Source organism: Trachurus trachurus (assembly GCF_905171665.1).
Source record: "Trachurus trachurus genome assembly, chromosome: 21".
NCBI lineage: Eukaryota > Metazoa > Chordata > Actinopteri > Carangiformes > Carangidae > Trachurus > Trachurus trachurus.
Window position 1 is genome coordinate 3,445,194 of NC_139899.1, and position 16,218 is coordinate 3,461,411.

Sequence of the window (16,218 nt, forward strand, 5' to 3'; positions counted from 1 at the left end):
CTGCACACACAGCCCTTCATGCCGTTCTCTCTCCTCATTGGATAAAACTTGTAGGATACGAGAAAAGTTTTCTCCTCGCCTCAGAGCAGAGCAGAGTGACTGACAGACCCGTGTTTCGGTCCAAACACTCTATGTAAGTGATGCTGTCGGAAGATATAACTATTTAAGACTTATATTAACACAAAAATATCGCTTACTTCTGCTTTAAGGAAAACAATACGGTCAATGGTTGCTGGGTTTAACTGCCATAAATATTATTGATGTTGTCATTATGTTCTGTATAATATTTTATTTAACACTGTTTATTTTTATGCATATTTAATTTCTTACCTCAGCCCAAGAGGAAATGATTTCTGTTCTTTGTTGAGTGACGGACTTATTTTGATGTAACACTCCAAGAAATGAGCAAGAAGAAGTTTTTTGTCACATGATGGACTCATTCCCTCAGGGGTGCAGCCAGCGAGGTATATTAATTTCTTTATACTGTGTTGTATGTGTCTGTATCCCTGTGAAACATGTTTAATTGTGTTGTGTATTAACAGTTCGATGGTGGTGGTCGCAATAAAAATCATCTGTAACCAAGAACTGTGGTCCGTGCCTACCTGACGGGAGTGATACTGGGCAAGTTTTTTTTTCCTTTTTAAATTTAAAGGCATGCTGTGACACTACCATTGAGGACATCTAGTATTTTCATGTGCCCATATGTCACGCTTACTGGGGCTTGAACCCACAACCTTAGACACTAAAAACCAGCTCCTAACTCACTGAGCTTTGTCTGGAGCTGAGTACTGGTGTGTTGCTTCTCAAATAGACTCAGGGGAGTCACCGGTCAGGCAGCAGTTGTCAAAATGTCAGAAATAAGTGTTTTTCTTCATAAGAGAAAATCTGATGTTTAAAAATGCCACTCTTACACTTACACAGACTGCAGTTGTTCCCACGACAGCAGAATTCAAAATGTGCTCAAAAATTTTAATTTGAGATAAAATTCTGATATTTGCAAAACTTTATCAACCACGACTCCAAAATATTGTCATTTTTTTCCCAGGAAGATTGAAAATGTATTTATCAAGAATTGGATGATATATGTTTACAGTAGTACTGTTAAGTGTTTACTACATTTTCATGCACTGTAAGCTCAATTTTCAATAAGTCAAAAATCTGTGTGGATTGTTTGTGTAGGACAGTCTGACAATGCTCTCCAGCAAGTTTGGTGTCAATTGAGCAAAAATTGTAGGAGGAGATAGGTTTAATAAGTTTTACAGATTTTGAAATAAAATTTTCAAAGTTTTAAAATGTAATCACTTATTGTCCTTGGAGTTGAGTAAATCTGGCATGGGGCCGGACATTTCTGTGAAGTTTTTTGTTTTAATGATTATGCATGGGAAGTAGTAGTAGTCTCGAAAGAAGAAAAACATTGAGGAAAACAATAGGGTCCTGGCAGCTGTCAGGTTGAAAAAACAGAAAAACTGACATGCGTGTTTGTTCATTCCAGGAGAGGACAAACAACGACGTTCCGGGTTAACTATTTATTAAATTGGATCATCAAAGGAATCAGATACAAAAAACTCTCCTGTTCAGGAAATCACAGTCTGCAAGCAGTTATCTGCAACCACCATCCCAAGAGAGCCAGAATTCTCTGTCTTCTGCTCAAGACAAAGGTGTTACATTAATTCTTAAAGGGATAGTTCAACATTTTGGCAAATTGGCCCATTGCCATAATTGCTATAGTCATAGCAGTAGGGTCGTTACCTTTAATTGTCAGTGCAAGCTATTTTTAGAACGGCGGAGCGGAGCAGGCTGCTCAGGGCTATGCTATGGAGGCTAAGGGAATTTCTTGGTTTCCCTCATCAAACTCATCAAATACACAACCCAACAACTCCAAAACGCTGTCGTGGACAAGTTGTGACCTGCACATTCACCACGCTATGAGATAATAACGGAACGTTACGAGACGGAGCTGTTCTAGAGGTAAATTCATGCAAAACCGCTGATGCGTGTTGCCTTCAGGGACAGTTTTTCAGCAAGCAGACTCTGTATTTACCCTGTATTTACCTCGAAAACGGCTCAGTTTCGTAACGTTCCATTATTATCTCATAGCGTGGTGAATGTGCAGGTCACAACTTGTCCACCAGAGCATTTTGGAGTTTTGGGATTTTGTATTTGATGAGTTTGATGAGGGAAACCAAGAAATTCCTTTAGCCTCCATAGCGTTGCTCTAAGCAGCCTGCTGCTCCGCTGTTCTAAAAATAGCTTACACTGACAAATAAAGGTAACGAACCTACTGCTATGACTATAGCGATTGTGGCAATGGGCCAATTTGCCAAAATGTTGAACTATCCCTTTAATACTTCGCACTATGTGTGTGTAATTAATTCTTATTGGTCAAAAACAGGTGGGGAGTGGCTGTGGTTTAGACTCAGCCCTCCCTTCGTTGGTGCCCTCAGGCTGGCACAGGCTGGTCCCATCTTCCCAGCACACGAACCTCTGGGCCTGAAACACAACAAAACCCTCCCTACGCTGACATAAATGTTCCATCCCAGGTGGCTGAGGGGTCAGGGCAGATAAGACAGATCATAACACTCTTCCTCACAATGCTTCATTCAGCAGAGCTCACAGGCCTCTCCTCCTCTCCTCCCTCTGGCCTTGGAGATGTTTTGCTTTCACTGTGGCTCTGTGTGCTCTCAACTTTGCCTCTGAATGATCGAACAGGTTACTACTGGTATTCACTGCATTATGAATTAAGCTCAACACAAATCTATATGGTTTGCTTCATGTTTCAGTTGTCTTTAAACTCAGTGGGTTAGTAAAAAATATAAGGCACAATAGGTTAGTTAAAACATGAGACTAAACTTTACTACGACTTAAACTGAAAGCTTAAACAGGTAGCCTACATAAATCTTTCTATGTGTCCTGGCTCCTCTCCCTCCATGTGTTAACCCTTCGTAACACAGGGCTAATGCTTGACTCCCTCTCATTCTTCAACAGGACACAACAGCTCAAATACAATTCAGAACAACTTACAAAAGGCAAAAGTTTCACACCACACAGGATTAACTTGTTTAAATGGGTAAACTGTGTAAGTGCTCAATCTACTAAAACAATCATCAGTGAGATATATTCAGTGTTGATCAGAAATGTCAAAGTGGAGAATATGTTCAGTGTTAGTTCTGGTGATGAGGTGTCTGTGTGCAGCTTGACAGTCTCCAGGTTCAGCTTTATCTCATCAGTCAGTGAGACAATGGCGCTCTGTTTTATTTGTTAGTCAGTAAGGCACAATATCAAACTCAGTTAGTAAAGGGCAAATAATATTCAGTGTTAAGACAGTTTTCACCCTAACACAACTGATGCTGCCCGGCCCCTAACTGTGTCCATCATCCTCCGAGCACAAGCCGAGTCAGACAGGTTTGTCTGCTCCAGTGGGTGAACCGCCACCTATGTATTTGTAAACAACTCATTCTAAGCTTTTACTCACTAATCAGTTTTAAAGGGATAGTTCACCCAAAATTCAAATTTCACTCATTATCTACTCACCCTCATGTCGACTAAGGGCTGGGAGAATTTTCAGAGTCCTCCGTGCCTTCTCTGAGTTACGGGGGGGGGGTCCGCGCAGCAGTATTTGTCCATATAATGGTTGTGAATGGATGCCACTTTTCTTCGTCCAAAAAGACACACCAAAAAACATCCAAATACCTCCATAGTGCTCGTCTGTAATGTCCCTCTTGTATTGAAGCCCCGACATGAGAAATTGTTCCGCCAGTGCAAATCTGACACAGGAAGAGCAGTGAACTGAGACACTGGGAGCTTCCGCTACAAACAAGCTTAAAATATAGAATTTTTTTTTGGAACAATTTCTCATGTCGGGGCTTCAATACAAGAGGGAAATTACAGACGAACAGTATGGAGGTATTTGGATGTTTTTTGGTGTGTCTTTTTGGACGAAGAAAAGTGAGCACCATTCACAACCATTATATGGACAAATACTGCTGCGCGGACCCCCCCGTAACTCAGAGAAGGCACGGAGGACTCCGAAAATTCTCACAGCTCTTAGTCGACATGCAGGGTGAGTAGATAGTGAGTGAAATTTTAATTGTAGGTGAACTATCCCTTCAAGAATTTATAAAGAAAAAAAGGTTAAATTCTCTTTTTTCAGCTTCTTAAATGTGAATATCTCTGGTTTCTTTGCTCCTTTATGACAAAAAAAAAAAAAACTGAATCTCTCTTTGGTTTGTGGACAAAATCATCTGGTGGTTTGAGAAACACTGATTGACATTTTTCAACCTTTTTTTTTTATTTTTTTTTAGAAATATGTATATTGATTTTCAATGTACAGAAAAATGAGAAAAAAAAAACTAAATTAATCATTTACATATCAACAGATTAATCGATGATGAAAATAAAAGTTGGTTGCTCAGGTGTAGGACCGGACCGTTCCGTCCTCTAGCTGCTGTGGAGCTTCTGGTGTTTCTTCAGGCTGTTGGACTGGCTGTAGGCCTTCCCACAATGCCCACACACATATGGTTTTTCTCCGGTGTGGACGCGCTGGTGGATCGTTAACATTGAGAAGATAGCAAACGCCTTCCCACACTGCCCACACACATACGGTTTTTCTCCGGTGTGGATGCGCCGGTGGATCGTTAACCTTGAGGAGGTAGCGAACGCCTTCCTACACTGCTCACAGCTGTACGGCCTCTCTCCGGTGTGGATGCGCCGGTGGGCCTTTAACTGTCCGGAGGAAACGAACGCCGTCCCGCACTGCTCACAGCTGTACGGCCTCTCTCCGGTGTGGATGCGCTGATGGATCGTCAAACTTGAGGAGCTACCTAACGCCTTCCCGCACTGCTCACAGCTGTACTCTCCGGTGTGGATGCGCCGGTGGGCCTTTAACTGTCCGGAGGAAACGAACGCCGTCCCGCACTGCTCACAGCTGTACGGCCTCTCTCCGGTGTGGATGCGCTGGTGGATCGTCAAACTTGAGGAGCTACCTAACGCCTTCCCGCACTGCTCACAGCTGTACTCTCCGGTGTGGATGCGCCGGTGGGCCTTTAACTGTCCGGAGGAAACGAACGCCGTCCCGCACTGCTCACAGCTGTACGGCCTCTCTCCGGTGTGGATGCGCTGGTGGATCTTCAAATTTGAGGAGCTACCAAACGCCTTCCCGCACTGCTCACAGCTGTACGGCCTCTCTCCGGTGTGGATGCGCCGGTGGGCCGTTAACTGTCCGGAGGAAGCGAACGCCTTCCCACACTGCTCACAGCTGTACGGCCTCTCTCCGGTGTGGATGCGCCGGTGGATCTTTAAGTCTTTGTAGTTAGTGAACGCCTTCCCACACTGCTCACAGCTGTACGGCCTCTCTCCGGTGTGGATGCGCCGGTGGATCTTTGAGTCTTTGTAGTTAGCGAATGCCTTCCCACACTGCTCACACACGTGCGGTTTTTCTCCGGTGTGGACGCGTCTGTGCTCTATTAAGACATTCCGATAAGCGAACGCCTTCCCACACTGCCCACACACGTACGGTTTTTCTCCGGTGTGGATGCGCTGGTGGGCTTTTAAGACACTTGGACGAGTGAACGCCTTCCCACACTGCTCACACACGTGCGGTTTTGGTCTGGTGTGGACGCGCTGGTGGGTTGTTAACTTTGAGGAGCTAGCGAACGCCTTCCCGCACTGCTCACAACTATACGGCCTCTCTCTGGTGTGGATCCGCTGGTGAATTTTCAGTCCGGATAAGTCGCTGTGTGGTTTCACCTTGGTGTGGTCCTGTTTCTATGGCAACAGACAGGAAGAGAGCGAATCAATCAATGATGGATGATGGATGGACATTTGTTTTCCTTTTTAAATTCTTCATTAATACAAATCTTACAAGCTGATTTTTTTCCAGTACAAAGAAATTATACATGTCAGTGTTTGAGTTGATATAGTAACCTACGAAGGAGTATTAGGGCCAGCCAAAGAAAAAAAAAAAACAGCCCAAAAAAAAAAAAAAATTCGGCGCAAGGGAAAAAAGCAAGCAAAAAAAAAAATCCGGCACAAGAAAAAAAAAAAAAAGTCAGGTGGGAAAAAAAAAAAAATCCGGCACAAGAAAAAAAAAAAGTCAGGCAAAAAAAAAAAAAATCCAGCACAAGGAAAAAAAAAAAAAAAGCCAGGCAAAAAAAAAAAAAAACTGCAGGCTTGACCACGTAGCTACCACAACAGAGCGACAAGCGACTGACTGCTCCATGACAGCAGCAGAGTGACAGACAGGCTCTTGTAGTAGTATTTGTAAATACTACAAATACTACAGGAGAGGAGGAGAGGAGATAGGCCTATCCTGTAGTATTTGTAAATACTACAGGAGGAGGCAGAGACCTGGATCGTGGTCTAGTCACGGAGGTGTCTCCAGTCACGTTTAGTCACGCTAAACGTTAGCTCATAACGTCTCTATGTAACTTATAAATGATTGTGTGTGTGTGTTTGTTTTGGGGGGTGGGCAGCCATAGATATGGGGGACAGCAATGAAGAACATGCATTGCTGATTGCTGTACGTTAGCAGCAGGGGTTGGACACGGAAGTGATTCGTGTGCTGATTCTGAAGTAGGCCTACCGCTTAAGTTTTCTTGTTTTCATTGTCATTGAGTCATTGAGTCAAAGTTAATCGGCTTTATTGTTCACTTTTATGGCGCTGCAGAGTTTGGCAGCCTGTCTGTCACTCTGCTGCTGTCATTGAGCCGACAGTCGCGTGTCGCTTTGTTGTGGTACGTGGTCAAGCCTCTGCAGTTTTTATTTTTTTTGCCTGGCTTTTTTTTTCTTCTTTTTTTTTTGCCTGACTTTTTTTTTTCTTGTGCCGGATTCTTTTTTTTTTTCATCTGACTTTTTTTTTTTTTTTTTCTTGTGCCGGATTTTTTTTTTTTTTGCTTACTTTTTTCCCTTGCGTTGGATTTTTTTTTTTTTGGTGGCTGTTTTTTTTTTTTTTTTGGCTGGCCCTAATACTCCTTGTATGGAAGCCCATTTCCGCCACTTGAGAAAAAAAATTATGAGCTACTAAGTCATAATTATGAGATAGCTAAGTCGAAATTATGAGATAGCTAAGTCATAATTATGAGATACTAAGTCAAAATTATGAGATACTAAGTCATAATTATGAGATAGCTAAGTCATAATTATGAGATACTAAGTCAAAATTATGAGATAGCTAAGTCATAATTATGAGATACTAAGTCGAAATTATGAGATACTAAGTCGAAATTATGAGATACTAAGTCATAATTATGAGATAGCTAAGTCATAATTATGAGATACTAAGTCAAAATTATGAGATAGCTAAGTCATAATTATGAGATACTAAGTCAAAATTATGAGATAGCCTAAATCAAAACAAGGGGCACAGAGGAGCTCATCCTAGCAGGATGGCTATGGATTTTCAAATTCCGGTTCACGTATAATTAAAACAGTGAGGACAGATACCACACGGACTGTAACTGGAGATGGAGACCTATATCTGAACGGATTAAAACATATTAATGCTCAAGGAGGACACGGGAACAGTGCTGTCATCTAGCCAGGCAGGACTAGCAGCATAGCTCCACAGCTGGATGAAGAACTTTCACAGTGAGGAAATATAATGAAGAGTGGATAAAACTCCGTGGTGGTGGATCGGCTGTGGGAGGCTGCTATGATAGCGAGGCCACACGGAGCACTGGAGGACCGCCACCGTTAACCGGCACGTCAGACGGCTCTCTCGTTTTAATCAGTGATGCTCGGAGCGAACTTTTGGATTATGCTGTCAGTTTGTCTGCGGTGCATTCACAGCCCGCCCGAGAGCGTTTTATTAGATCACCCAGCTTCTGGGACACTGGACTGTGACACTGGACTGTGTGGTCACACAGTGTGTGAGAGGAACACCGGAGGACCGCCTGATGTTACCTGCTGCATTATGGTTTGAGTGACTAGTGTCACACATGTAAACATATTGAACAGTGCGCTGCAGCCACCTATGGATCCGCATCACACGTCCTGTACGTCCTAGGGTCACTAAGGAATAACAGTGTCCAGTCCAGTGTCCCAGAAGCTGGATGAACATGAATAAAACGCTCTCGGACGGGCTGTGAATGCACCGCAGACGAACCGACAGCGTGGTCCAAAAGTTCGCTCCGAGCATCTTGATTAAAAAGAGAGAGCCGCCGATTAACGGCGGCGGTCCTCCGGTGCTCCTCTCACACACTGTGTGGCCTCGCTGTCGCATCATAACAGCCTCCCACTGCCGACCCAAAAGCACCACGGAGTTTTACCCACCTCTTCACTGTATTCCCTCACTGTGAAAGTTCTTCATCCAGCTGTGGAGCTATGCGGCTAGTCCTGCCTAGCATGGCTAAGACAGCACTGTTCCTTAAGCATTAATGTTTTTTAATCCGTTCAGATAAATAGGTATCTAACTCCAGTTACAGTCCGTGGTATCTGTCCTCTGTGTTTTAACAAGTAAATTACACTGAATCGTAATTTGAAACTGATGAAAACTCCATAGACATCCTGCTACCGAGTGTAACAGAATTATTGTTAGGAACCTTTGTTTAGTTCAGTGTGACACACGGACATGTTTTGAAGTGACACCACCTGACCGGACCGAGCTGAATGTAACCGGGCGTTACACGCTTAATAAAGTTTGTAACCCAGCAGGGTTAAACAGTAAGAATAGTGTAGGCCTACGCTTCTTGTGATGAAGTAACAGACTTTAACACCGAGGACAGCTGTGCTCCGTGACTTATCTCATAATTATGACTTAGCTATCTCATAATTTCGACTTAGTATCTCATAATTTCGACTTAGTATCTCATAATTATGACTTAGCTATCTCATAATTTCGACTTAGTATCTCATAATTATGACTTAGTATCTCATAATTATGACTTAGCTATCTCATAATTTTGACTTAGTATCTCATAATTTCGACTTAGTATCTCATAATTATGACTTAGCTATCTCATAATTTCGACTTAGTATCTCATAATTATGACTTAGTATCTCATAATTATGACTTAGTATCTCATAATTTTGACTTAGTATCTCATAATTATGACTTAGTATCTCATAATTATGACTTAGTATCTCATAATTATGACTTAGTATCTCATAATTTCGACTTAGTATCTCATAATTATGACTTAGTATCTCATAATTTCGACTTAGTATCTCATAATTATGACTTAGTATCTCATAATTTCGACTTAGTATCTCATAATTATGACTTAGTATCTCATAATTTCGACTTAGTATCTCATAATTATGACTTAGTATCTCATAATTTCGACTTAGCTATCTCATAATTATGACTTAGTAGCTCATAATTTTTTTTCTCATGTGGCGGAAATGGGCTTCCATACCTTCGTAGTAACCAGTGATGGGAATTAGGGCATTTATAAAATAACGGCTCAAAGTTACTGTTTCCCCCGTTATAACTCTGTTACCATTACTTTTGTTTTTTACTGACAATAAAACGCTCCGTTACTTGACTCAATAAGTCCCGTCAGTCACTAAATAATAATACACCTGTTAAGTGTAATTTGATATGACCAAGACACCTAAAAACAAAAACGTGCAGGGTTTTTTCTGGCCAAAATTTGGGCTGATTGATTGTATATATTGGCCATTAAGTAAAATTATTAACTTTACCGATTATCCATCTGATTATCTGACTGAGTATTTTTGGTTGCCGATACAATTCAAAGAAATATTGGTTCACTTAGAAAGATAAGACCCAATACAATTCAGTGACTTGAAATCAATTCAGTAGCTTTTTAGCCAAAAATTCAACCAGTGTGACTGTGAAATTAATACCTGGATACTGGACAGTTTTTAAAGAAAATGAGATGGGAGCAGTATTGTTGAAAAGCTCCCAGGTGTGTCGAATATATTCTGATATTCACAACAACAAAAATAAGTTATTAATAATAACACTATAGCAAGAGGCACACAGCTGCTGTCAATACCATTAGTGCAGACTTTTAAACCCATCTGCAAAATGTTCAGCATTTGTACAACCCTTCACCTCAAGAACGACCCAATTGAGTCAGACACGCGCGCACACACGGAGAGAGAGAGAGAGAGCGTCAGGCGTCAGCTGTCACTTTGTCACTCTAAGCGTCGGCATGGTCCGGTAAAATAAAACAAAACTCATCAGTCTTTGCCACTTTTTGGTTCGGGACATGTTATTATCTGACTAACTTGCATATTTCACTCAAGAGGACCGGCGGATCAGCTGGTGTGTGCGCTGTAGGCTATTACTGTATGATCCTTTTTCTCGCTCTCCCTCCATCGTCTTCACAAGCCATACACTTTCTACACAAGCCATAGGTCGACGTGTGTGCGTTGAGATGGAAATAAGGTAGAGCAGAGCGCACCTTCTAGAGTTCCATATTAAGACAGGTGCGTCAGTGCCAGTAGCCTAGATCGTCGCGGAGTTGCGCGTCAGGCATTTGGCTCTCCTAATGGCTGGTTTGACGTGACTTTATTAAAGGAGCATTATCGCAAATCCAAATTCTTAATTCGGCCACTAGATGGAGCCAGGCGGAGCTTATCAGATATAAACAAGTGGGCAGCTGTCAGAGAGAGAGAGAGCAGCCTTGTTTAGTCCCCCCCCCCCTCCCCCCTCCTCCCCTCCTCCCCTCCTCCTCCCTCACCAGGCTGAATGAACGTGCAATCGCGGGAAAAAGAAAACTCGCTAGTGGAAGCGGCAGCTCTACGTCGCGCACAACCACAACAACGACAACAACAGCAACTGCAACTTCCTCCTCCTTAATAACGCTGAGAGGACAGCTGAAGAAAGACACAGGGACGTGGAGACAAAGTGTTCTACCGAGCGATTCAGTGACTGTAAGCAGCCTGACACTGCTACATTACTATTTACTGTTGCATTGTTCCGGTTCGGAGGTCGGATTTGCGAGTTCCGAGTGCAATTGAACGCAGCAAGCGCCGGGCCGGCTTGGATCATAACAAAGACAAATTCTGCATTTGCCCCACGGACACTATACTGTCGGCGATTGTTTTTTGTAAATTTAGTTATGGCTCCCCCCGACCCATCTTTTGCATATTTCATCTTATTTTATGCTATTACTGCTGTATTTGCGATAATGCTCCTTTAATAAAAGTGAAAAAAAGGAGCTGTCAACTAGACGCGTCAGGTCAGTCAGCGCTGTCACTTCAGAGTGAGATCCATACAGCCTATGAGCGAGATTCGGGCGCAGAAGGTGACAGTACGGCAGCATTTGAAGGTGCCGACTGACCTGCCGGGACATAAAGGGAAGATGTGCTCGCTTGTGAAGCCTCTCTCTCTCAACAGTGTTTGGATAAACTAACTGTAGTAACAGCGCTACACAGCAGGAAATAAAGCAGGCAGGTTAGGTTTAGTGAACCACAAAACAGCTATACAACAGCTACTTCATCTCTAACCCTTGCCATATTTGAGTTACTGTGTGGAAGTCTGGGGTAATGCGTATAAAACCAACCTGTTGCCTCTGTATTACAAAAACGAGCCATAAGAACAGTTTTTAATGTTAGGTTCAATGATCACATGCCACTTTTTTGAAGGCATCTGCATTAACATTTTTTGACTTGGTAAAATTTAAAACTGCATTAATCATTTATAAAGCAAAAAATAATCTTCTTCCTTGTATAATCCAAAAATGATTTAATGAGAGGGAAGGTTGTAAAATATATGACTTAAGAGGAGAACTCAAATTGCAACAGCAAAGTGTAAGATCAACTCTTAAAAGTATGTGTATTTCTGTCGGAGGAGTTATTCTATGGAATAGCTTGGATGTAGAGATTAAACTCAGCAAAAGTGTTAATCAATTTAAAAGTAAGTTTAGAAAAGGAGTGTTTGAAATGTCTAGCAGAGAGGAGGAGAGATAAATGATGTAAACTAATTTGATGACTGTGGGGGGGAGGGGTTTTGGAGAGTGACCTTGTGTTTTGGTTGTGTTGTATGTGTGTTGTCTGGGGTTGGAAACTGATAAGCTCTGCTTCTTCCATCCCCATTTCAAACAGTGTTAGTTGTTGTTAGTGTCTGTTGTTGTTGTTATTGTTGTTGTTGTTTGTCCTGTTCGATATTTGGTTATATGGTGTCCCGTGGATGTTTTTGTCGTTGTATGTGAGATATAATTTTTCTTTGGTTTGAAATAAATATGATCAATCAATCAATCTTGACTCACTCCCACTGAAAACAGAAACACAGACCTGTGGACCGGACGGACCGGAGGGCTCGTTGTCCTGGTGGACCGTGTCCTGCTCCTCCCCCGTAGTCCCAGCCTGCCCAAACAAATCCGGATCCTGGTTCTCCTCCTTTATCATGTTATAGCCCTGGTCCTCCTCAATTCCGGTCGTGTTCTGACCCAGGTCGCTAATTTCCCGGTCCAGGTTCTCCTCCTTCATCCTGGTCCTGGTCCTGGTCCTGGTCCTGGTCCTGGTCAGACGTGACCTCCTCATGGTACTTTTCCACTAGTTTAGTACGGTACAGCACGGCTCCTCTTTTCCTCCAGCCCCTCCTGCTACTTCTTTGGTAACGCCTCAGCCCTGCTCCAAGCGAGACGAAGCGTTTGGAAGAATAGACTGGGCTGTAACTTCAGAACCATGTGACCCTGTAGAAATGTTTGTGGAAGAGTGGGCAACCAGCATTTTTTGAAAGTTCAAGGTGTCCCAAACAAGTATCCACCGGTTGCCCTCCAAATAAGGCCCCTGGTTTCCAGTATTTCCTCCTCCAAGTTAACTCAGTCATAATCCCAGAAAGCAAAGATGAACACCACACTTGCTCCATTTCCTTTTCATTAGTGTTTACAGATCTTCCATTCATTTAAACACTGAACACATTTGTGTTTGTTGTCAGAGCTTAGGCTAAATAATATGTCCAGACACAAACTTCCTATTCCAATGGTGTACGGAGGGAAAGTAGCTACATCTTTTGTGGGAGGAGCTGGACCAGAGAGAATATTATTGGGACCAATAGGCTATGCATATCGATAGGCCTACCAGTCATGGAGCATGGTGTGTTTTTTCGGTCAGGACTCAATGTCCACATTGACTGGGCAATAAGTGCCTGGTTGGTTTACTTTGTCCACTTGTCCACAGGTGTTGTCATCTGACTCTGCATCATTGCATCAGTGTCATCTAACATCACGTCCATAGTAGAAAACACACATTTGTTTTTCTTGGGTTATGTAAAACATGCATTTGAGGCCAGTGAATGCAGTGATCTTTTCTACATCTTAGCTAACAAGACAAGGAGCAATAATTTTTTTTGTCCAATAACTTAAATTAGTGTGTGGGCAAGCTGAGGATCTAAGTTGAGATAATGTTTAATGAAGCAGCGGATGTGTTTTTATGATACCATCATTCAGGAAAGGATGTGATCTCAAAGAGGATGTACTGACAGCACGAAGCTGATGAGGAGATAAAAGGATACAAGTCGAGGCTAACGGGGTGAGAAGAGTGAGTCCAGAAGTCAGGGAGGACGGTAACAGAGAGCTGTCTACCTGGATATGGACCACCTGCTGCTGCTGCTGCTGCTGTGGAGCTCAGGTAGGACACATGATGGACTGATGGACACGAGACAGATTCAGAACCAGAGGGTGAAGAGTCTTCACTTTATTTCACTTTACTGTCAGAGCAAAACCTCATATCAAAAACCTTATGTTGTTTTGACATGGAAATTAACTTAGATGTGTTGGGTCAGTGTGACGAACAACTAATATTATCTTATTATGGTATTATCTTATGTTGAAAAGGATTTATTGAAACACGCTCAATCGAGGAGAACAGAAAGATCATCAATGGACACTGAACATAACACAAGTGGGATTCTACCTCCATTCTGTTGGCTCACTGCTTCCTGGGTCTGATATGCAGACCTGTGTGTTGGGATAGGATAGGTAGGATAGGATAGGTTTTTTATTTGTCATTCTTATGCGTCACATAAAAACAAAATTATGTTTCACACATCCACCGTTCGAGATCAAGATCAGTGCATTCATTTCAACAATAAATAAGTAAAACATGTATAATTGTGAGCATGATAAGGAGATAAGGTGCAGATATGAAGCTGAGTGTGGTGGACCTAAATGATGAAGCTTTGATGGAAATGCCCGGTATAATTTTATCTTTCTCCACCCATGATGTTTGTCTGACCTGTGTGATGTGTGGCTGCTTGTTTCTGCTTCTTGCCACTGAAGTTGCTGGGATCACAGATCATAGAGCTCAGAAATGTACTTGGTCACATGTTTCTTCTCTGTTTTTGTCCTCAGGACTCTGGGCTGGAGGAAACCACAACTCCACAGGTAAACATGGAGACAAATGAAGGTGGTGGTGGTGGATGGATGAGTTAGCAAAGTGTCTATTACTCCAAGATTATCGTTCACACCCCATTTCCCACTGGTTCACACTCCCATTTGTTTAACGGAGCTGTGAATTTGTTTTGTTTTGTTCTCTCCATCTTTGACTTTGCAGACACAGTGTCTTAGCCATGGCCAAATGTTGGATCCATACTCTAAATATATAGGGGGCAGCATATTGCCAAAAAGATTGGATGTCCACGGTCCACCCCTTACATAGGAAAACCAGTAGATGAGATGATGATTGTGAACCGTTGGTTGCTTAATAAAGCTTCAGTGTCCTCATTGACCTACAGTCATTTGAAGTCATTGCATCATTAGTATTGTGAAACCATCAGTCCACTACTGATTTCAAAAAGATTTAACAATCATTACATATAAGAAAGCCAAATAACTCATGTTAGAGCATGAATATGTACAGTTCAAACAATAATGAAACGTGAGCTATCACATAATATTCTGCTTTTCCTCCAGGTGTACAGTGTGTAACCAGAGACAAAGTGGACATTGTGCTGTTGGTGGCAGAAACCCAGAGCATGAAGGACTTTGAAACCATCCGGTCCTTTGTCTCTGACGTCGTCAGAATGTTCGACATCGGCCCAGACAGATTCCAGTTTGGTAATGTTTGTTCTACTTACTGCTGTTCAAATTACTCAGTACTCTTACCACTGCTGCTTCATGAGTATTCAAATGGCCCTGCTCTTTATTACGGAAGCTTATTGCATTCATTCAATAAAAAAAAATACAGATCCTGTTTTTCTGAGTAATTTTTTTTTAAATCAGTTTTTCTGAGTAATTTTTTTCTGTTTTTCTGAGTAATTTTTTTTAAAATCAGTTTTTCTGAGTAATTATTTCTGTTTTTCTGAGTAATTTTTTTGGATCAGTTTTTCTGAGTAATTTTTTTCCTGTTTTTCTGAGTAATTTTTTTTGGATCAGTTTTTCTGAGTAATTATTTCTGTTTTTCTGAGTAATTTTTTTTTCCTGTTTTTCTGAGTAATTTTTTTCCCCCTGTTTTTCTGAGTAATTTTTTCCCCTTGTTTTTCTGAGTAATTTTTTCCCCTTGTTTTTCTGAGTAATTTTTTTCCCTGTTTTTTTGAGTAATTTTTTCTCTACTTTGAAATCTCGCGATAACACCTCACTTGCAAGTGACTCCTGCAGCTCCTGCTCCTGCTATGACCCGTCTTCAGCTCTCTACTCCACCGGGGTCAATTAAGGTGAGGTCTGAGTGGGCTTTCCTTCTGAACAACCGCAAAGTCCTCAGGTGCCTGCGCAAAGTCGACAAACTAATAGTAATACCATCTATATGACTTAGCGACAGGACAATCTCCCAGTGTCTTAAACCCAGATCAAAGTAGAACTTGATTAAAGTAAACAAGCAGGTCATGTCTGCTGCCATTAAATCGACCTCTCAATTAAAGGAGTGAATGTGTCCAATGTTTTGAATGCCAAGGGGGAAAATTACTCAGAAAAACGGGGGGGGGAAAAAAATTACTCAGAAAAACAAGGGGAAAAATTACTCAGAAAAACAGGGGGGGAAAAAATTACTCAGAAAAACAGGGGAAAAAATTACTCAGAAAAACAGGAAAAAATTACTCAGAAAAACTGATCCAAAAAAATTACTCAGAAAAACAGGAAAAAAATTACTCAGAAAACTGATCCAAAAAATTACTCAGAAAAACAGGAAAAAATTACTCAGAAAAAACAGAAAAAAATCACTCAGAAAAACTGATCAAAAAAAAAATTACTCAGAAAAACAGGAAAAAAAATTACTCAAAAAAACTGATCCAAAAAAATTACTCAGAAAAACTGATCCAAAAAAAATTACTCAGAAAAACAGGAAAAAATTACTCAGAAAAACTGATCCAAA